General features: G+C 41.1%; 1 protein-coding gene across 3 annotated transcripts in view; it reads right to left on the reverse strand.

Moving 5' to 3' along the window:
- The window catches only part of SEPTIN7 (septin 7), a 157,287-nt gene extending 141,403 nt beyond the window's left edge, over positions 1-15,884 (reverse strand). For 2 of the 3 annotated variants that reach the window (XM_070726308.1, XM_070726306.1), the window contains exon 1: positions 15,637-15,799. The gene's annotated coding sequence lies outside the window, so the exon portion shown is untranslated. Of the gene's footprint in view, positions 1-15,636 lie in introns of all 3 variants that reach the window. The other variant, XM_070726307.1, reaches the window with a different exon arrangement.
- Between the last annotated feature and the right edge of the window lie 5,881 nt (positions 15,885-21,765).

The following is a 21,765-nucleotide window of genomic DNA, read 5'->3' on the forward strand; positions in this document are numbered from 1 at the left end:
CTTTCTTTTTTATTTTTTTGTATCCGCTTTTACTCTCCTTTTCTATTTTATTCTTTCTATTTCTCCTCTTAACACCTTCAATTTTTGCAAATATCAGCTTTTTATATTTTTCCAGCCAGTCACTTTCAATATTGCATTCTTTTTGAGTCTGATCAATCCCCGGTTCCCAATCACATCCTTTCAATTTTTCCTTTCTGCTAGATTGAATATATTCGTAGTAAAACATACAATCAACAGCCTGATCATTCACCAAACAATTCTTAATGGTTTCTGCAACGTCATTTGTTAAAGTAACAGAGTCATCCAATTTAATAACATGTCCTTTAATCTGTCCGTTCTCCATCTTGCCAGTATCTTGTTTTCCATATCCTCCTAATTGTCCTGCAGAATCCTCTGCTCCACTTTTCTCCTTGGGGCCATTTGCTTCCTTTGTTTCTCTAGTAATTCCTGTAGCTTCTTATTGATTCTCTAAATTCATTCATAATTCCTCGTATCATTAAAGATTTCTCTGATCTCCTGAATCTCTGATTTCTCCATGTCTGCAGAAATAATTTTTATATTTCCAGCTGTTTAGAAAAAAGAAAATTCACCAATTTCATGAGATTTTTTTTCTTCAACAGTTCGTTCAAAGTTCAAGTACAACACAGAGTTTACCACAATCAAAGCTTCTACTTTTATCACCTTTTCAAAGAATGTCTGTCCTCCAGTTAGGTTCTTTCTTTTTTTCCCCAAGGCCAAACAACAGATGTTAATTGAGTAAACAAATAATTCTCCCAACAACAAACGTTCTTCCAATATATGGCAGCACCATTAATCCAAAAAAGAAAAGATCCTTAATTCCGATTTTAAAATGTTTATGTCAGGCCCAAAGTCAATGTGTAGTCCAAGGTGGGCCTGACACAGTTTGGGAGTGAGAGAGAGAGATATTTGTTGTAGATTGTTTTTTCACTTGTTGTGAGCCGCCCTGAGTCTGCGGAGAGGGGCGGCATACAAATCTAAATAATAAATAAATAAATAAATGCCACCACACATTCCTTTCTCCAGATGCCATAGTAACAAACACAGGAAGGAATCAGGAATGCCAAAAAGACATTTAAAAGCTGAGACTAAAATTTTCCAATTGAAACAGGCAGGAAAGCCTGTGAAGAATTTTATGGAAGAATTTCAAATGCTTGCCTATAGCCTGAAAGGGTGGCCAGAGAACTGTTTGGTCCATATTTTCAAAAGTGCCCTTGATCCAAAGTTGAGAGAGGCGTGTGAACTGCAGGTGGGAGACAGCTGGACCATTCAAAGACTGGTATGCCACAGCAGTCGCTTTGGGTGATGTAATTCTTGCTGAGAAGGGACCTCCCCCACCCCATGCAACAAAGGATTTTTCAAGAGGCTGCCTTTTCCCTTGTCAGCTGGGCTCCCCTTGTTCAGGGGTTATGAGGGGAACAAATTTTATTTATTTATTTATTTATTTATTTATTTATCCAATACACAAATACATAGGAAGAAAAATAGACATGTAGTGATATATATAAGGGTAAAGTGAACTTAGAGGAGAGGATATATGAAAGAAAGAAAATATATGATAAGTGAGAGAAAGGAAAGACAATTGGACAGGGGACGAAAGGCACACCAGTGCACTTCTGTACGCCCCTTACTGGCCTCTTAGGAACCTGGAGAGGTCAATCGTGGAGAGTCTAAGGGAGAAATGTTGGGAGTTAGGGGTTGACACAATTGAGTCCGGTAATAAATTCCACACTTCGATAACTCGATTGTTGAAATCATATTTTTTACAGTCAAGTTTGGAGCGGTTAATATTAAGTTTGAATCTGTTGCGTGCTCTTGTGTTGTTGCGGTGGAAGCTGAAGTAGTCATTGACCAGTAGGATGTTGCAGTATATGATCTTGTGGGCAATACTCAAATCATGTTTTAGGCGCCGTAGTTCTAGGCTTTCTAGGCCCAGGATTGTTAGTCTATTTTCGTAGGATATTCTGTTTCGAGTGGAGGAGTGAAGGGCTCTTCTGGTGAAATATCTTTGGACATTTTCAAGGGTGTTGATGTCTGAGATGTGGTATGGGTTCCAGACAGATGAGCAGTAGTCTAGGATGGGTCTGGCAAAAGTTTTGTAGGCTCTTGTGAGTAGTGTGAGATTGCCTGAGCAGAAGCTGCGTAGGATCAGGTTAACAACTCTAGAAGCTTTTTTGACGATATTGTTGCAGTGGGCTTTAGCACTTAGGTCATTCGATATTAGTATTCCAAGGTCTTTTACTGAGTGTGGGTTTGCAGTGAGAGATTGTTTATTCAGTTTGTATATGCGGTTTGGATTCTTTTTGCCGATGTGGAGGGTAGAGCATTTGTTGGTTGATATTTGAAGTTGCCAGGTGTTAGACCAGTCTGAGACAAAGTCCAGGTCTTTTTGGAGAGTGAGTGTGTTGTCAGTGGAGTTGAAAAGTTTCACATCGTCGGCAAAAAGAACACAGTTGCTTTCGATATGGTCACAGAGGTCATTGATGTAGAGAATGAAGAGAGTAGGACCTAGTACGCTTCCCTGGGGAACACCACTTATGACAGGGATGGGGGTGGAGATGACGCTACCAATTTTGACAATTTGTTGCCTGTATGACAGGAATGCAGTAATCCAGTTGTGGAGGAGTCCTGAGATGCCATAGGATTTGAGTTTTAGGAGTAGTTTGTCGTGGATCATTGAGCTGAAGGCTTTGCAAAAGTCTATATAAATTGCATCAATGGATTTTCCTTGGTCGGGGGGAGTAGTCCAAATGTTTTTGCAGTGAAGTAGTTGTAGTTTGCAGGATAATTTCTTTCTGAATCTAAATTGTTTGTTTGAGAGTAGGTTATTAGATTCTAAGTAGAGGGTGATTGATCAATTTATAATTGATTCCATGATTTTACAAGGGAGATATTGGTCTGTAGTTGTCCACTAGTGAAGGGTCTCCTTTTTTGAAAATGGGGATGACTACTGCTTTTGACCACAGCTTGGGGAGCGTGCTGGCCCTGAAGGATTTTTGGAAGATAATGCTTAGGGGTTCAGCAAGAGCAGAAGAAAGTTTCCTTAGGAAGTATGCACAGAGACCGTCTGGTCCGACAGATAGGGAAGGTTTGAGGTCACGGATTGCTTTTTCTATGCGGTCTACAGTGAAGACGATTTGGGTTAGGTTTTTTAGTGGGTTTGAGGTGCGATATTCGAATATGGGGGAAGAGCCATTGCTGTTAACAAAAACAGAGCCAAAAAAAGAGTTGAAGAGGTTGGCTTTGGATGGATCATCATGGTATTCTTTGTTATTGGGTCCTACAAGTGGTGGAATAGGTCTGGAGTCATTGAGTTTTTTGTTGACGAAGTTATAGAAAGCTCGGTTAGACTTGGTGTGAAGGAGGCTTTCCTCTTGTTTGCTGTGATAGTTGAGGCATTCTGCTTTTATTCGTCGGCATATGCTTTTGTAGCGGACTTTAAAGTTGGTTACTGGGCTTTTTTTGTTTCTATGCCAGAGGGATCTTTTTTTGGTTTGCAGTTTCTTTATCGAGACAGGTATGTTATTTTTTCATTTACCTCTGGAAGAAGCGAGTAGCACATGCAGTTCTATAAGCCTTTTGATTTGGAGTAAGAACATATTGTAGAGATCATCAGTGGTGATGCAGTTAAGAGAACAAGGATTGCCAGTTAAGGATTGAGAGATTGGCATCTATGAGATCATAATTGGCTTTCCTAAAATTGTACTTAGGAGCCACGTTATTCTGGTGAGTGTTTAGATGATGTAGGTTGAGGTTGAAGTTAATCGTACTGTGGTCGCTGTTGGAGAAGGGTTCTTTTGTGTGCAGTCCATAGATAGCAAGCACTTTTGCTGTTGCAGAATATGAGGTCGAGACAGTTGTTGAGTCTCGTGTTATTTGATACTAATTGTTCCAGTCCTAGGCTGGTGACGGCGTTACAGAAGCTCAGAGCCGCTGATTCTGCTTGGTGGGGCAGAAGCACCGACTATGGGCCCAGGGCCTGCCCCCCCCCTCCCTCTCAAGCGCTTCACCTCCTCAGGAGGCAGGTTCGTCTTTGCCGGGCAGCTTCAAGCTGGCGCTGGGTGGGAGGGCTGGGGGAAGCCTGGAGTTGCTGATTTAGTTTGGGGTCGGCAAGAGGAGCGACTCCGGACCCCAAGCCTGACATCCCCTGCAAGCGCTTTGCCGGGCAGGAGGAGGAAGGGGGGCATTTCAATTAGCCACTGGAAAGCCAAGGGAAAATCCCAGGCGCTTCAGCTGGCAGTCGGGAGGCGGGGAATCCCGGCGGGGAATTCCAGGTGGGAGCGGGAAGAGAATAAGAAATCCCAGCGGTGGCAGTCACAAGGCAGGGGAATCCCTGCGGGAGTAAGAGAGCGCACACACAGTAAGAGAGCCCACGCAACTGGGCTCGGTTCATAAGATGAAAATGGTTTTTAAGACGAGGCAAACAAATCGTAAACCCCAGGTTCATATCTTGAAAGGTTCGTATGACAAGGGATTTGTAAGATGAGGTACCGCTGCATATATATGTTTTACCCATAGAATGATGGGTTTTCTCCCATCAAATCAGGGAGTTTATATCTGTCATAGCTAGGATGTTTGTTTTGTTTTTTATCTGCAGAGAATTATTGTACTATACGAAACTGTAACATTCAACCAAGTGAATTCCCACTATTTGAACACATATGTTCTGGAAACTATTATTATGTTTCAACAAATTCTCATGATGTTTATAGCTTTCATTTGGGATAATTTGTATTTAAAATATGATCCTATATTATATATTTGTAAATAAATCTGTGGTGCATATCTTTTTTAAAAATGTATAGAAGAAAATCCCAGTTGATTAGAAGGAAATAAACAGCCAGATCTACTGTTGAACATATCATATTTATAATAAGTTTTCCTTCACACATACAAATATGGAACTTTGGATTAGGAGTGCAAGGGTCTTCAAACCTGGCAAGATTAGGACTTGTGGACTTCAATTCCTATTTCTGAGCTAGCATGACTGGTTGAGCAATTCTGGGAGTTGAAGTCCACAAGTCTTGAAGCTGTCAAGTTTGAAGTTTGTAAAAAGTATACATGGTTGTAAAAGCATTCTGCTACACTGGTATTTTATTAAACAATATAATACTACACCATTTGGTTTAGAATACTTTTTTCCTTGTTTTCGTCCTCTAAAATCTAGTTGCGTCTTATATACTGGTGCGTCTTATACACCGAAAAATACGGCGTGTGTGTGTGTGTGTGTGTGTGTATTCTCTATCTGTCTGTCTGTCTATCTATTTGTGTATATAATTTTATATGAGTGATTTAACATTAAAACACACACACGTGTGTGTTTTCCTGTCAAATCACTCATCATATAAAATCATCAATACACAAACACACAGATAGACAGACAGATAGATGGTTGGTTTTCTGTTGAAATTACCCTGGTATTCCCAAATATCGGAAGGAGCAACTTTGGTTTCCTTTTGCCTCTCAGCCCCACATAAGGGCCATTCCAAGGCAGATTTTAGAAAATTATAATCGACAACTATTTTGGGGTGTGTGGTTATAAATATTTATTATTTTTCCACACTTTACAGAGATTCAAATTCACATACCTCAAATTAAAATACAATGCAATATCAAATGCCAAATTCTTAATCCAAATTTCCTAATTATTTATCCAATTAATTCTGGTACATATCATTCATCCTGTGCTACCTCCTTTTCAAATCCTATCATCAGGATTTTAGATATTATCTTTTGCCCTGATTTGAATTCAAAATGCTATTAGCTATCTTGATTTCTCATGGCTATTTGCTGTTTATCTACCAAAACTATGCCGTGGTGCTACAATCCATTTCTTTTATTCTTACTTAACTCATCCTTACTTTTTAAAACCCTCATTTTATCATAGCTGCCCTTAAGAAAAGAAATTTCCAAATTTACTTCTCTTTATATCCCAGGAAGGAAAGAAAAGATAACCATTCGTATCAAATTTTAATCTAATTAATCAATATACACAGGTGGAAGGGTTGTGTTTAAAAATATTTTTTTAAGTATTTTTATATTTTTTTAAGTATTTATTTTTTTAAGTATTTTTATATTTTTAACACATCATAATCATTATATATCATATTACTATATTATTTTTCAAGAAAAATATCTTCCATCGAAAGTCCCAAAATAGTAATGTTTTTCCCTAATCTATATATTTTCCACTGTCATTCTTAGTGTAATAATCTTCTCTAATCTATAAATTCCACGGCCAAACCCAGTGTAATTATCTTCCCTAATCTATGTGTCACTGTCATACCAGTGTAATAATCTTCCCTATTCTAACTGCTTTCCCTGCCAACTGCAGTGTGATAATCTTCCCTACCATACAGTGGTACCTTGTCTTATGAACTTAATTCGTTCCATGACCAGGTTTGTAAGGTGAAAAGTTTGTAAGACGAAACAATGTTTCCCATAGGAATCAATGTAAACGTGAATTAATGCGTGCAATCCCAAAACTCACCGCTTTTGCCTCATTACTGCCGGCATTCGGATCCTTGTTCGGGGGGTGGGTGGAGGAGGGGGGGAAGACAGCACAGGCTGCCCAGAGGGAGCCTCGTGGGTGGACCCTCCTCTCAGAAACCCCGAAGCCAGGACCCATGCTCTGTTCCTGGTTGCTGACTCTCTGAAGCAGCGTTTCCCAACCGGTGTGCCACCAAGTGTGCCGCGGAGCTCCTAGGGAAGCTCCAGCTGGGCAGGGCGCTGCCGGTGCCGGGCTTTCCCGAAATGGACGGAGAATGCCCTCTCTCGCAGTCCCCTGGCTGGGAGCGCTTTCACTGCAAGAGAGGGCTTTCTCCGTCCATTTCGGGAATGCCCGCCCCCCCCCTCTCGCACGCGCCACTCCCCTTTTCTCTCAGCCCTCCCTGGCTTTGCTTCTCAATCCCTCCCTCCTTCCGTCTTTCCTTCCCCTCAGCTGTTCTGTCTGGGGGTCTCCCGCTCTTCCCTTCCCCGCCTCCCAGGCTTTGCCTTCACCACCCCCACCCCCTTTTTGGTTGGCAAGGAGTCCTTTGCCACATCCTGCAGTTCGCACTCGGCTCGAGGCCGCTTTCCCTGGCTGCGCTCTTTCTTTCTCTCTCTCTCTCTCCCGTGAGCCGGGGGAAGGAAAAAACAAACAAACGAAAACTTCTTGAAATGGGCCCGCGCGCGCGCTCGTGCCCGCGCTCGTCCCTTCAGCAGAGGGGGAGGGAAGTCAGAGGGCGAGGGAGCGAGCAAGCGCTCTTGTCCTCGGTGCCCTCTGCAGCCTGCCTTCCTTCTTCTTTGCCGCCGCTGAGGGACGGAGAGAAGGATAGAAAGGAAAGAGGGAGGGAGAGATAGAAAGGAAAGAGGGAGGGAGGAAAGAGGGAGGGATAGAAAGAAAATAGATAGAAAGGAAAGAGGGAGGGAGGAAAGAGGGAGGGAGAGATAGAAAGGAAAGAGGGAGGGAGAGATACAATGGAAAGAGGGAGGGAGGAAAGAGGGAGGGAGAAATAGAGTGAAATGGAGGAAGAGATATTTTTTTTGTCCAAACTTTTCTTTAGCCCCCCCCCCCCGCGCCGCTCCCCCGTTCAGTGTTCCCCAGGATTTTGAAAATATGAATAATGTGCCGCGGCTCAAAAAAGGTTGGGAAACACTGCTCTGAAGGATAGTCAAGCCACCCGGGTGGGGAGGGAGGGGAACTGAGAGAGAGGGAAGCCACCGCACACAAAGCCCTTGAGGGATGTCCAGCTGGGGGGGGTCACTTCTCTCGGCACCCCCAAGCCCAGGAGGGTGACTCCCTGCTTCTCTGACCCTCCCCTAAAAACCCCTGGCTCTCAGAAGGAACGAAAAACTCAGAACAAAAGAAAAGCGGGGGGGGGAGGTGCTGAAATAGAGGGAAGCCACCGCAGACATAGCCCTTGGGAGGATGTCCAGCTGGGGAGGGGTCCTGGCTAGAAAATGCCAAGGAACTTTGAACAATAGAATTCAGAAACTTTATACATTTTCACTAAAGCAGAAGGTGGGATAAGACTAGACTAGACTAGAATATAATTTTTTATTGGCCAAGTGTGATTGGACAAACAAGGAATTTGTCTTTGGTGCATATGCTTTCAGTGTATGTAAAAGAAAAGATACATTTGTCAAGAATCATGAGGTAAAACACTAAATGACTGTCATAGCACAGAAATAAACAGTCGGAACAATCAAGATTAATATAAATCGTAAGGATGCAAACAACAACTTACAGTCATACAGTCATAAGTGGGAAGAGATGGGTGATAGGAACAATAAGACTAATAGTAATAGTAATGCAGTCTTAGTGAATAGTCTGACAATGGTGAGGGAATAGTCTTAGTGAGGGAATAGCGTTAGTGAGGGAATAATAATAATTATTATTTATTCGATTTGTATGCCGCCCCTCTCCGAAGACTCGGGGCGGCTAAGTGAATCTTAGTGAATAGTCTGACAGTGGTGACTCCCTCACCCAGCTGGACATCACCCCAAGGGCTTCGTCTGTGGTGGCTTCCCTCTCTTTCAGCCCCCCACCCCACCCGGCTGGCTTTTCTTTCCTTCTGAGTTTATCTTTCGTTCTGAGAGCCAGGGTTTTTGAGGGGTCAGAGAAGCAGGGAGCCGCCTTCCTTGGCTTGGGGGTGCCGAGAGGGGTGACTCCCTACCCCAGCTGGACATCTCCCCCCAAGGGATGTCTGCAGTGGCTTCCCTCTCTTTCAGACTCCGCCCCCGGCTGGCTTTTCTTTGTTCTGAGTTTTTCTTTCGTTCTAAGAGCCAGGGTTTTTGAGGGGAGGGTCAGAGAAGCAGGGAGCCGCCTTCCTTGGCTTGGGGATGCCGAGAGGGGTGACTCCCTCCCCAGCTGGACATCCCCCCAAGGGCTTCGTCTGTGGTGGTTTCCCTCTCTTTCAGCTGAACCCCCACCCGCAGGCTTTTCTGTCCTTCTGAGCCAGGGTTTTTGAGGGAAGAGTCAGAGAAGCAGGGAGCCGCCCTCCTGGGCTTGGGGGTGCCGAGAGGGGTGACTCCCTCCCCCAGCTGGACATCCTCCCAAGCGCTTCGTCGTCGGTGGCTTCCCTCTCTCTCAGCCCCCCTTCCCACCCAGCTGGCTTGTCTTCTTTTGCACGTCCGGAAGTGGGAAATCCTGGCGGGGGTGGGAAGCAAATGGAAAATCCCGGCAGTGACAGTCACAAGGCAGGTGAATCCCTGCGGCAGTAAGCGAGCCCAGGTACCCAGGCTCAGGTTGGTAAGACAAAATGGTTCTTAAGACGAGACAAACAAATCTTAAACCACGGGTTCGTATCACGAAAGGTTTGTATGAAGAGGTCTTCGTAAGACAAGGTATCACTATATTTCCCTAATCTATGTATTTTTCCCTATTCTATATACCTTCCGCTATCGAACTCAGTGTTATAATCTTCCCTAATCTATTTAATTCAGCTTTTCCTTACTCCATCCGTTTTTTACTGTCATGCCTGACATAATCAATACTAATTATTATCCCATATTAATCCTGCTTTAATAATCCTTTTTCTCTTTCCTCCTATTATTAATCAGTATAAATCACATAATAAATTTAAAATTCAGATAATCAATAAATGATCCATTTATAATTCAAATAATCAATAAAACTATCAAAAGTAATCATCATAGCCATTTTTGATTTTCTCATCCATAATAATCATAATCATAACCTTTTTTAATTTTCTCATTCATAACCATTTCAATTTCCTCTCCTTATTCCATCATTCCATTTTAACTATTTTTATCTCTAACTTTCTTTTCAGTAATAAACTTCAATAAAATTGAGTCATTAGTAATTCCAATTCATTTAGTTTCATAGTCCTTTCCTTTTACAATTATAGCTTTATGGGGAAAAACTCAGTCCCTTCCTCTTCTTTGTAGTGCTGCTATCTTCTGCTGTCTTCTGGGTTTTCAATGTCTATGTTCTTAAAATGTCTCAAGCCTCTTTTCAAATTGCATTATCCAATATGTTTTCAAACAGTTCAGTCAGTTCCATCTTGAATAGTTTCTTCCTTCCAGGCCATAGCTGACATCCTCCTTTCTCATAGAAAACAAATGTGAAGGCCAAGCAGACAAGATATGCCTCCAAACAATGTCAACATATTTATACAGATTGGCTGCTATGTTTCCTCCAACCACAAGATGGAGCTAAATAACAAATTTATTCAAATCTTCCAGTATTTATAGCACTCCTCTTCGTTTAATATGTATGAATGAAAAAAAAGAAAAAATAGCCTCCACAACGAGAATTTAAAGATCCCAATTCAAAAAGGCAAGTTTAAAAATAATTAAGAATCTTAAAAATCCAATCTTGGTCAATTGCTACTTTCAAAGCTTTCGCCATTCGCCTCATCGCAACAATAGCTGCTTCCTGTTCTATTTCCGGCTGTTTTAGCTCCGTTGAAATCAAATCAAGAAAAAAAAAATCCAAAATCCCTTTTGGCTGCTTTCACTCACCAGCACCAGCTTTAAATCTCTTCTTCTTTCTGTAAGTACTCCTCCAGCTCTTTCCAGATGTTAGCGATCATCTTTCCAGCCCAACGTTGTGTTGTCTCCGCAGCCATGTCGGCTCAAGCATGGCTGGCTGGCTTCACACTACAGCCGGTGCGAGACTGAGCCGATTCGTCTGGTGGGGCATGCCGGCCCCTACCAGACCCCTGGTAGCATCCCATGCATCATCTTCCCTTCAGGATGGATCCGATCTGGTCCAAAAGGACCAGAACTCCAGGGCAGTGGGGATTCAGAGCCTTTCCAAGGGGGAGGAAAGGCTCCTTGCTGCCGCGGCCAACAGACCCCACCCCTCTCCCCGTTATAGTCAACAACTATAATTTTACATGGTTACATATTTTTGCTGATAAGTGAAAAGGGAGCCTAGCATAGATCTATTTCAACCTTGTTATGGTCTCATTAGCCAGACATATCCTTACTGGGATTTGAACTTGTAGCATGCTGTATGCAAGGCAGGATATTAACCTCTGTGCTACAGGCTCGTCTCAGAATCAGCTTTTACCAGGCAAAAGGAAAGCTATGAATCAGTGGTCCCCAAACTACGGCCCGCGGGCCGGATGCGGCCCGCTGAGGTCTTTTAACCGGCCCGCGGCAGCACACAAGATTTTACCGATCGATATAATAAGAGGGAGAAATAGAGAGGGAGAGAGAAATGAAGAGGAGAGATAGAAAGGGAGAGAGAGAAAGGGAGAAATAGAGAGAGGGGGAGAGAGAGAAAGTGTGAGAGATTCAAAGAGGGAGAGTTAGAAAGAGAGTGAGTGAGAGAAAGAGAGAAGAGAGAGAGAAAGAAAGAGAAAGAGAGAGGGACAGAGAGAAAAAGAGAAAGAGGGAGAGATAGAGAGGGAAAGAGAAAGGAAGAGGGAGAGATGGAAAGAGAGAGAGAGAGAAATGAGAAAATGATGGAGGGAAAGAACGAGGAGAGGAAAATGAAACAAATGAGAGAAAGGGAAGAGGGAAGAGAGAAGTGGAGAGGAAGGAGGGAAGGAAGGAGAAATGGAGTTTGTTGATTTAAGTTTAAATTTACTTGTTAATAAAGAAGTATAAATTACTTTATTATTTAATTATTAATTACTTATTACTTATTCTTTATTTTAAATATTGTATTTGTTCCCATTTTGTTTTTTACTTTAAATAAGGTATGTGCAGTGTGCATAGGGATTTGTTCATAGGTTTTTTTTATAGTCCGGCCCTCCAACAGTCCGAGGGACAGTGAACTGGCCCCCTGTGTAAAAAGTTTGGGGACCCCTGCTATGAATGGTTTGCATCTGTATGACTATGACTGTGTTTTTTATTTTTAGATAATGTTTGTTTTAGATAATGTTCGACTTCTTTTTTATCCCTTTGTATCTATTTATATTGTATTTTTATTATTGTTGTAAACCACCCTGAGTCCTTTGGGATTGGGCAGCATAGAAGTCAAACAAACAAATTAATTAAATAAATAAAAAAGATGCTTCCTCCCATATTTGGGAATACCAGGATAATCAGAAAATCAGACAGAAAATCAACCATGTGGCTCTTCCCTGGTAGAAGCTGATTCGGAGGCGAGCCTTTTCAATTATCAGCAAAAATATGTAACCGTATGTATGTATGTATATATATGTATTTGTTTTTGTAGATTTTCACGGGTATAAGTATGTATTTGGTATGTTCGGGGAAAAACCCAAACACACCAAATACTTATTTATTTATTAGATTTTATGCCACCCTTCTCCTGGAACTCAGGACAGCGCACAAAAAAACAAATACAAATTATACAAGAAATCTAACATTTAAAATTAAGTTGAAACATCATTCTTAAAAAATATAAAAATATAAACAATTTCTATCCTAAAACCCTAATTAATTTAAAAAGCAATCCTCCACATTTCAACCTAACATATATACCAGATTCAGTTATGGGCAGGGGTAGATGTTAGAATTTAATAACCCCAAGCCTTCAAGGCCTTATGAAAGGATAGGAGGGTGGGGGCAGTATAAATTTCTGGGAGGAACCGATTCCAGAGGATCAGAGCCGCCACAGAGAAGGCTAGGCCCTCGCCAGATGACTGTGCTATTCTGAGTGATCATCGTTCAGAAAAATGTCCCCAATTGAAGTTTGGGTTGCTTTCTACAAGTGTCACAAATTTTCATGCCTGCATTGATTTACGGATTTATATGAAACATCCAATCTTGTACCTGCCTAAGATTTTTTTTACTCATTCTGGGTTTCAAAAAACACTGCATGTGTTTAACCCTATTGAAATCAATGGGGAGCGGTTTTCTGAACGATGATCACTCAGAATAGCACTGTGTGTGTATTGACCCTTAATAAGAAAAGCATTAAACTATTAATATAAATTTACTCAAACTTTAAACACACACACCAATATTGTAAAACACTGATTCCCTTGATGCCTGTGTAACTACTGTTTGTTCAAGAGTGAACACGTTCAGGCATGTCAGGACATCAAAACTCTGAAGGTCTGTCTTACTTCCTGACTCTGTGGTGGGGAGATACTTCACATGATTGACAGAGCTGCTGGCCTGTCATCTGCTCTGCATTCACTGTCTACCCGTTCATTCTCAGGTTGAGCCCTAACAAATCTCTCTCTTGCTTCTAAGCTGTAACGTAATAAAATAATACAGTAATATCTAAAAATCTAAAAATCAAGGATTATTTGGTAAATATAGACCCCACACTTTTAGACCACAGGCTGAACAGATCTGAATTCAAGATTTTTGAATTGACACTATTTAATAGTTACATTTTTAAATAGGATTCCATTACAATCCCAACTTGAATTTTGGTACAGATGTGGCAAGGAGCATAGCAGGCATGTATTTGGAAATTTTTTAATTAAACATTTTTTTCAGAAATGCGTTTTAAAATTTTGTGTTCGCATAAGTAAAATATTAACAAAGATACTCTTGTGACATAGCTGGTGAAAGCCTGTACAGTTCTGAGTAGAATGGCGTCTATTTTGTTTCTCTATCTTTTTTCTAGCCTAAGTTATGAGGAGATATGTAAAGGCAGGCAACACCGAAATTTGTACTTTTTTGATACTAGAAGTCTGTAAAAAATTAACTGAAGAAAAAAATTCAAATTTTTTAATTTGTAATTAACTGAAGTAGTACTTCATAAAAATAAAAAATAAAAAAATCTAATGAAGCCAGGTAAAAAAAAATTCATATTTGGATCACTTGATATGGAATGACCCAAAAGCAATTATACTTCTATACACAAAATTTACTTCTACATCATTGAAATCTGGGCCTTCCAACAGTCTGAGGGACAGTGAACTGGCCCCCTGTGTAAAAAGTTTGGGGACTCCTGGTGTAATGAATGCAATTAATAAAACATGAGTACTTATCTTTCAGCACTCTATCCATTTCTAATTAAATCTACCTCATTGATTAAAAAAAATTAACTAAACTGAAACCTATAGACTAAAAATCCATTAATTTTTCAATCTAGTGTGCAGAAATAGCATTACAGTAATTTCATTAAATTGGATCAATATTTACCATGTAAAATCAAAAGCCATTTATATACCCAAACTTTCTCCCAAACAGCCATTCCTTCTTCAATGTAATAATGTATTTGTTTAGAAATCACAAATATAAGCTCAACAGCTGCAAATATATGAAGTGTTAATACTTGTATTATATTTAAAATTTTACATGGGTCAAGTATATTGAAATCTCATAGAATTAATAACTGAAATGACCTGGCATGTTATACAAATCTTTACAGGAGTACTTCTGAATTAGAAAATTAATCATTATTTCAGAATGGTTTTAAATATTAGCATGAATAAGAAACATTTTCTTAGGGGGGGATAGAGAAGCGAAAACCAGCGTCCCTATCCCCCTTCCTTCTATATCTACTTCCCTCCCTTCACAACCCCCTTCTCCCACTCCCCAATTACTACATAAGTAGAGTGTAAATGTTAAAATGTACAATATGTACAGTATATCTCTTTTGTCTTTCTGTATTTGGTTTTTATTGTATATATTTAATAAATTTATTTTCAAAAAAAAGAGAAACATTTTCTTTCTTTAAAAACAATTAACATTAAGGTGTTAAAAATGAATATTTAAATTTTACAACTTAAAAAAAAACAATTTCTAGAAGGGCCCACAATAGGCAAACTCAAATTACCCTACTTACCATCCTTATACAGAATAGTGTGTAATGCTCTTTCCATTGTGTGACCAAACAACCAGAATTAAATTATATGCAGCCACAAGTACAATTAAATAGCTTTTGAAAACGGTAATGAATAACTTATAGAAGAATACTATAATTATAGAGAAAACAGCCATGTTTATGCTGCTATATACACGTTCATTTTGATCCTTTTTTTTTCCTGCTTTGAGATTTTTTGATACCTCCCAATCTTCTCTTATAATCCCAAATGTATATACAGTAGTGCCTTGCATTCCTGTTAACAAATCCGATCCATTCCAAAACTAGGAGGCTGAAAGGAACGGTTTAAAGAACGGACGCAAAGGAAAAGAAAACACCAGAGGAGTGGATTCCATTTTCGAGCGCTTTAGTTTCCTGCATTAAAAAATGAGGGGGAAGTGAGTCCGCGCGCCGGGAGGTTCCAATCAGCAACTCTCTCCTTTCAGAGTGAGATAACTGAAAAGCACAATAGAAAAAAGGAAAATAATAGTGAGAGAACTCGAAAGTACGATAGCAAGGTGAAGAATTTGAATGGGAGACAAGGGCCGGGAACTGATAAATGAAGGAGAAGCGTCGAACAAAAGTGGGGCTAGAAGGAGACTTTCTCTTTGAAAGAAAAAGAACTTCAACCCATCGAGGCGAAGGTTGTGGGCGAGCTTGTCCGTCCCCGCAGCCTTTCAGTCTCCTTCAGCCGAGAGGAGGAGGAGCTAGAAGGAAGAAATGCAGTTTTGGTAACTAGTAGTTGGGCGAGAGCCTCCCCGAAGGGCGAGTAGCAAGCACGGATAGCTGAAGCTCGGGCCCTCGATATAGCTTTTGCCGCCACCGGAAGCAGCGCGAGGGAAGAAAGAAACTGAAGGTGCTTAAACGGGCTCGGGACCTACTCATCCGTCACCATCCCCGCCCAAGTTGGCATTTGTACTCCCAGCAGCGGAAAAGAGCTTAGGATGGAGACTCACCCATGGTGCTGGTGGCGACTGTGACTATTCTTGCTGACGTTCTTCCCACTCAGCTGCGGCGGCAAGGAGTGAAACGATCTCCTCCCTCACCTAGTAGTGATGGTGGTGCTTCTGCTACTATTCCCACTTCATTACCAATTCTCCAAACCCACAACGCCGACTCCGCTGCGTAAACCGCCAAACAGCCTAATTGACGCCTACGCACACGTACGGAGAGACCGAAGGGGCTGGGAAACTTCGCTGACTTTATCCTCTTCCGGCCTCGTTTTCGGTATCGCGAGAATATCCACCCCGAAAATATTTAATCTTGTCCGCAATCATTTTTCTTCCTCCCTTTTCTATCCCAATTACTGAGGCACTTTCCTCCATCTTTATCTTGGGCATATTTCTCCAACCTGAAACTTAAGTGATGTCTATGAAAAGCTATTTGTAGTGTTTATTTCGTACCCAACCTGATATATATTAACTACTAGTCTATATATAGGTGCCTCTTTAGGATCGGTTACAGTTTCCGCAAGGGAAGTGGCAAAAAATAAAATATTTTGCCTATCTCAAATACGGATGCCACGGTTACTGCGCAAGAAATGTTTTGATTGTGAATTAAGAATTGTTCGTGGGCAAGCGTAGTCTTGCGAGGCTTTAGGCCTCTACCCGCAGAAAAGTGCGGAAGAAGCGTCAACAGTTTCTCAAAGAAAGGAGTTAATGATTAAGGAACTGTAGCTGAGAGGAAGGTCAGCTATGAATGATGAATAGAAAAATCAGTGAAAAGTAAAGGTGAAATGACTGCCTGGGTGCAATCCGCTGGAGATTGGAACATTTTTCTCTCTTTTACTCACCCCCAAATTTTCTTTATGCTCTGAGTATTGACGTCAGAACAACTAAATACAAGGATAGTGTTCTGTCGAGCTCTCTGATAGAATCCTCCCACAAATGCACAGAGACAATTTCAGACACACACACGTTTGAAAATTCAAAACAATGTTTTTTATAATGAAAATTCACTTAAACCAAGCCCTCTTTTGGTATAGCAAAGAGCACTTGTCTCCAAACAAACTGGTAATTTGTACAAGTCCCTTATCAGTTCTGTGATACTTAGCTTGCAGCTGTGAGGCAATTCAGTCCTTTTTTCACAAAGTGAAACACACTTTGCCCTGGTTTAGTTTCACAACAGGGAAAAATCAGCACACAAAAAGTCAGTAAAGCAGTCACGAAACACGATCAGATAATCCTCCACAATGGCCAAACCCACAGGCTGCTCTTTATAGCAGCCTCACTAATTACCACAGCCCCACCCAACCACAGGTGGCCTCATTTTCTTTGATAATAATCTCTCAGTTGTTGTTGCCTATGCATCGCTCTCCGCATGCGTGGCTGTATCATTAACTCTTGTTCTGAATCCAAGGAGGAGCTAGATAATTGATCTTCTGAGCTGTCTGCCACACTCTCCTCCTCCCTGTCACTCATATCTTCTTGGTCAGAGGAGCCTTCATCATCAGATTCCACCGGGGGGGGGGGCAAAACAGGCCTGCAGCATGTGGATATCTCCCCCACATCCAGAGTCCTTGGGGCAGGCGCTGGGCCAGAGCTAACCACAACAGATAGGTTCCCCTCCACCATGCCATCACGCTGCTAAACAATTTAATTCCGACAACACTGTTAAAACTATCTAGACTAACTATCATCTTCCCTATTACCTATCATTTTATCTTCTTACGACTGTAACTTTATTGCTTGTATCCAGTGGTGAGCTGCTGGCGAAACGACTAATTGTGCACGACTCTGCGAGTCTGGAACGCAAGTGTGGCATTGAGCACAATTATGCTTCCTACAGGTAGCAAAATCACACACAGGGACATCCGTGTGGGTGTGTTTCAGCGAGGTTTTTATTTTCCCCGCTGCTTGTATCCAACGATTTAAATTGTTTAATTAGTATCCTATAGGGCAAGGGTGGGTTCCAAGTTTTTTTACTACCATTCTGTGGGCATGACTTATTTTGTGGGCATGGGTGGATGTGACTGAGAGTGGTTTGGCAATCATGAGACTGGGTGGGAGTAGCCTTGCAGTCATATGACTGGGCAGGGTTGCTGGGTGATCATGTGACTTGGTGAGTGTGGCCAACTTGACCTCAGTCAGGTCAAGGGTTAGGGTGCCTGGCTTCTCCTCAATGAGATAATTTCCTTGTCAATTTACTACTACTGAACATCCAAAATATTATTTATTAGATTTCTATGCCACCCTTCTCGAGGTGACTCAGGGAGGCGTATAACATTGAATATAACAATATATACAAAATCTAATAACTATAAAATGTGAAAAATTTATTAAAACATTTTAAAAGACCCCATGTACACTCACACATATTCATCCAATCCAATCATATCTCATATTGACCAGAGACAATCTCATCACTCACAGCCCGCATGCCCGCCGGCAAAGGTAGGTTTTTAAAGCTTTACGAAAGACCAAGAGGGAGGGCGCAGTACGTATTTCTGGAGGGAGTTCGTTCCAGAGGGCCGGGGCCTCCACAGAGAAGGCTTTTCCCCTAGGCCCTGCTAGTCGACATTAAATATACTATTTAATCTAATGTATATATGTCATATGTGTACATACACATTGCACACAGGTACACTGTGTATAATATGTATACATGCACTAGGTATATTAGTATAGTAGTATATATCTGCTATATATATTGTATGTATACACACACATATACACTTACTCTCTCTTCTAAAACTACACATTCAATCTCACTTACTGCATTTGGAAAAATACACCTAGAGTCCACTTTCTGATACACATTTAAACGTAACTTCTGTACATGCCTTCCAATGCCTTTCCCTAGCTTGCACATCACTGTTGGAGCCAGGAAATGTCATGAATTGAGTAAAATGTCTGTTTGTTTATTAGAGTTGAAAGGGAACTTGCAGGTCATCAAGTCCAACCTCCTGCTCAAGCAGGAAACCCTACATCTCCCCAGCCAGATGGCAGTCCAATCTCCTCTTGAATATGTTGAGAGTTGGGGCGTTCACAACCTCTGCTGGCAGGCCGTTCCATTGGTTGATTGCTCTGACCATCAGGAAGTTCTTCCTTGTTTCTAGGTTGAATCTCTCCTTGGTCAGCTTCAATCTGTTGTTCCTTGTCTGGCCCACTGGTGCCCTGGAAAATAATGTGACCCCCCTCCTCTCCATGGCAACCCCTTAATTAGCTGTATATTGCTATCATGTCCCCCTGACCCTTCTTTTCACTAGACTATCCATGCCTAGTTCCTGCAACCTCTCTTTGTATGTCTTGTTTTTTAGTCCCCTTATCATTTTGTTTGCTCTTTTCTATACCTTTTCCAGACTTTCAATGTCTCTTTTGAAGTGTGGTGACCAGAACTGAATGCAATAGTCCAGGTGAGGTCTGACTAGAGCATTATAGAGTTAATACCTATATTAATACCTCCCTAGTCTTGGACTGTATCTCCCTGTTGATGCAGTTTAAGATTGTGTTGACTTTTTTAGCCGCTCTTCACATTACTGGCTCATATTTAGTTGGTTATCCACCAAGACTCTGGGATCTCTTTCACAGTCACTACTGCTAAGAGAGATTCCTCCCAGTCTGTAAAGGTTTTTTTTTTTACCTAGGCGAAGGATTTTACTTTTCTCGACGTTGAACATCATTTTGTTAGTTTGGGCCCACAGTGTTAATCTATCTAGATCCTTCTGTATTTTGAGCCTATCCTCTAGGGTGTTGGCTACCCTTGCCAGCTTGGTGTCATCTGCAAATTTGACTAGTTCCCCCTCTATTCCCTCATCTAGATCATTCATGAAAATATGACTGAACCCTGTGGTACCCCACTGCCTACCTCCTTCCATATGGATTTGGAGCCGTTGAAGACAACTCATTGGATGGGGTTGGTCAGCCAACTGTTTGTCCATCTACATGTGTTATGATCTACCCTGTTTTTTTCTAATTTGTGGATTAGGAGATTGATCTACTTTATCAAAAGCTTTACTGAAGTCCAAGCATATTAGGTCTACAGCATTGCATTCACCTACTGATTTGGTTATAGTATTGAAAAATGATATGAGATGGGTTTGGCATGATTTATTTCTGACAAGCCCATGTTGGCTGTTAGTTATTATCTTGTTTGTTTCTAGGTGGTGGCAAAGCTGTTTTTTGATTATTTTTTCCAGTATTTTTCTAGGTATACAAGTCAGACTGATTGGTCTGTAGTTGCATGGGTCTGTCTTTTTCTTTTTTTTGTGGATGGGGACTACATCGGCTCGTTTCCAATCTTCCAGTAGCTCTCCTGTGTTCCAGGATTTTTGCTAGATAAGGAGTAGTGGTTCAGTGATGGTGGCTGCCAGTTCTTTTAGGATTTAGTCCATCTGGTCCTGGCAATTTCTGCTCATTGAGCTCCCACAAGTGGTCCCTTATTGTGTTTTTATTTATATTGAGTTAAGTTCCAAGGCTGTTTTTTGCAGCTGTGTTGCAGGTTAGTTGGTTGGTAGTTTCTTTTTGTGTTAAAACTGATGCAAAATAGGTGTTGAGCATCTGTGCTTTATCTCTGTTATCTGTTATTTCTTTACCGTCTACATAATTTAGTATAGCAACTGTTTCCTTAATTTTCTTCTTGTTGTTTATGTGCTGGAAGAAGATTTTTTTGTTGTCATTGACTTTCATTGCAAGGGATTGTTCATGTTGAGTCTTTGCTATTCTTATTTTTTGTTTGCAGACTCTAGCTGTTCATTGGAATTCTGCCTTGGTTATGTGTCCTTCTTTCCATTTTTTGCATTTGACTTTTTTTCTTTTAGGTTGTCTGTGAGGTCTTTGTTTACCCATGCTGGTTTCTTTTTAGTTTTCCTGTTTTTCTTTTTCATAGGGACTGTGTTGCTTTGTGCATCTATGATTGTGTGTTTTAGGGCCTCCGAAGCTTCCTGTATGAATTTACCCTTTAGAACTTCCTCCAGGAGGATCTTTCCCAGATTGTCTCTGAGTTTATTGAAGTCTGCTTTTCTGAACTCTGGGACTATAGCTCCACAATACATCTTGAATCTCCAATGACCTACGCTAGGGTCCTCTTTGTAGACTTCAGTTCAGCACTCAACACCATCATACCACACATTCTCTTAACCAAATTAAATCAGCTAGCGGTACCTGAACACACTTGTAAGTGGATCACAAGCTTCCTAACAGACAGGAAGCAGCAGGCGAAGCTAGGAAAAAAATCACATCAGATACTTGTACAATTAGCACAGCCCCCCACCCAAGGCTGTGTACTATCACCACTTCTCTTCTCTCTATACACTAATGACTGCATCTCAAATGATCCATCTGTTAAACTACTGACAGTGATCAGACTCATTCGAGACAATGATGAATCCGCATACAGATGGGAGGTTGAACAACTATCCTTGTGGTGTGACCAGAACAATTGAGAACTGAACACACTCAAAACCGTAGAAATGGTGGTAAACTTTAGGAGAAACCCTTCCACCTTTCACAATACTAAACAACACAGTATCAACAGTAGAGACCTTCAAATTTCTAGGTTCTATCATATCTCAAGACCTAAAATGGTCACCTAACATCAAAAACAACATCAAAAAAGCACTACAAAGAATGTTCTTTCTGCGCCAACTCAGGAAGCTCAAACTGCCCAAGGAGCTGCTAATACAGTTCTACACAGGACTCATTGCATATGTCATCTGCACCTCTATAACTGGTTTGGTTCTGCAACCCAACAAGACCAACACAGATTTCAGAGGATAATCAGAACTGCAGACAAAACAACTGATGCCAACCTGCCTTCCATTGGTGGTGAAAATATTTACTGACCCCTCGCATCCTGGACACAAGCTATTTCAACTCCTACCCTCAAAATTTCGCTACAGAGCCCTGCACACCAAGACAACTAGACACAAGAACAGTTTTTTCCTGAATGCCATCACTCTAACTCCCTCAACACTGTCAAACTTTTTACTAAGTCTGCACTTCTATTTCTACTAGTTTTTTCTCATCATTCCTATCATCCTTTTCCTCCCACTTAGGACTGTATATCTGTAACTTGTTGCTTGTATCCTAAGATTTTTATTAATATTGATTGTTTCTTCA

The sequence above is a fragment of the Erythrolamprus reginae genome, chromosome Z, assembly GCF_031021105.1.
Source record: "Erythrolamprus reginae isolate rEryReg1 chromosome Z, rEryReg1.hap1, whole genome shotgun sequence".
Taxonomy (NCBI): Eukaryota; Metazoa; Chordata; class Lepidosauria; order Squamata; family Dipsadidae; genus Erythrolamprus; species Erythrolamprus reginae.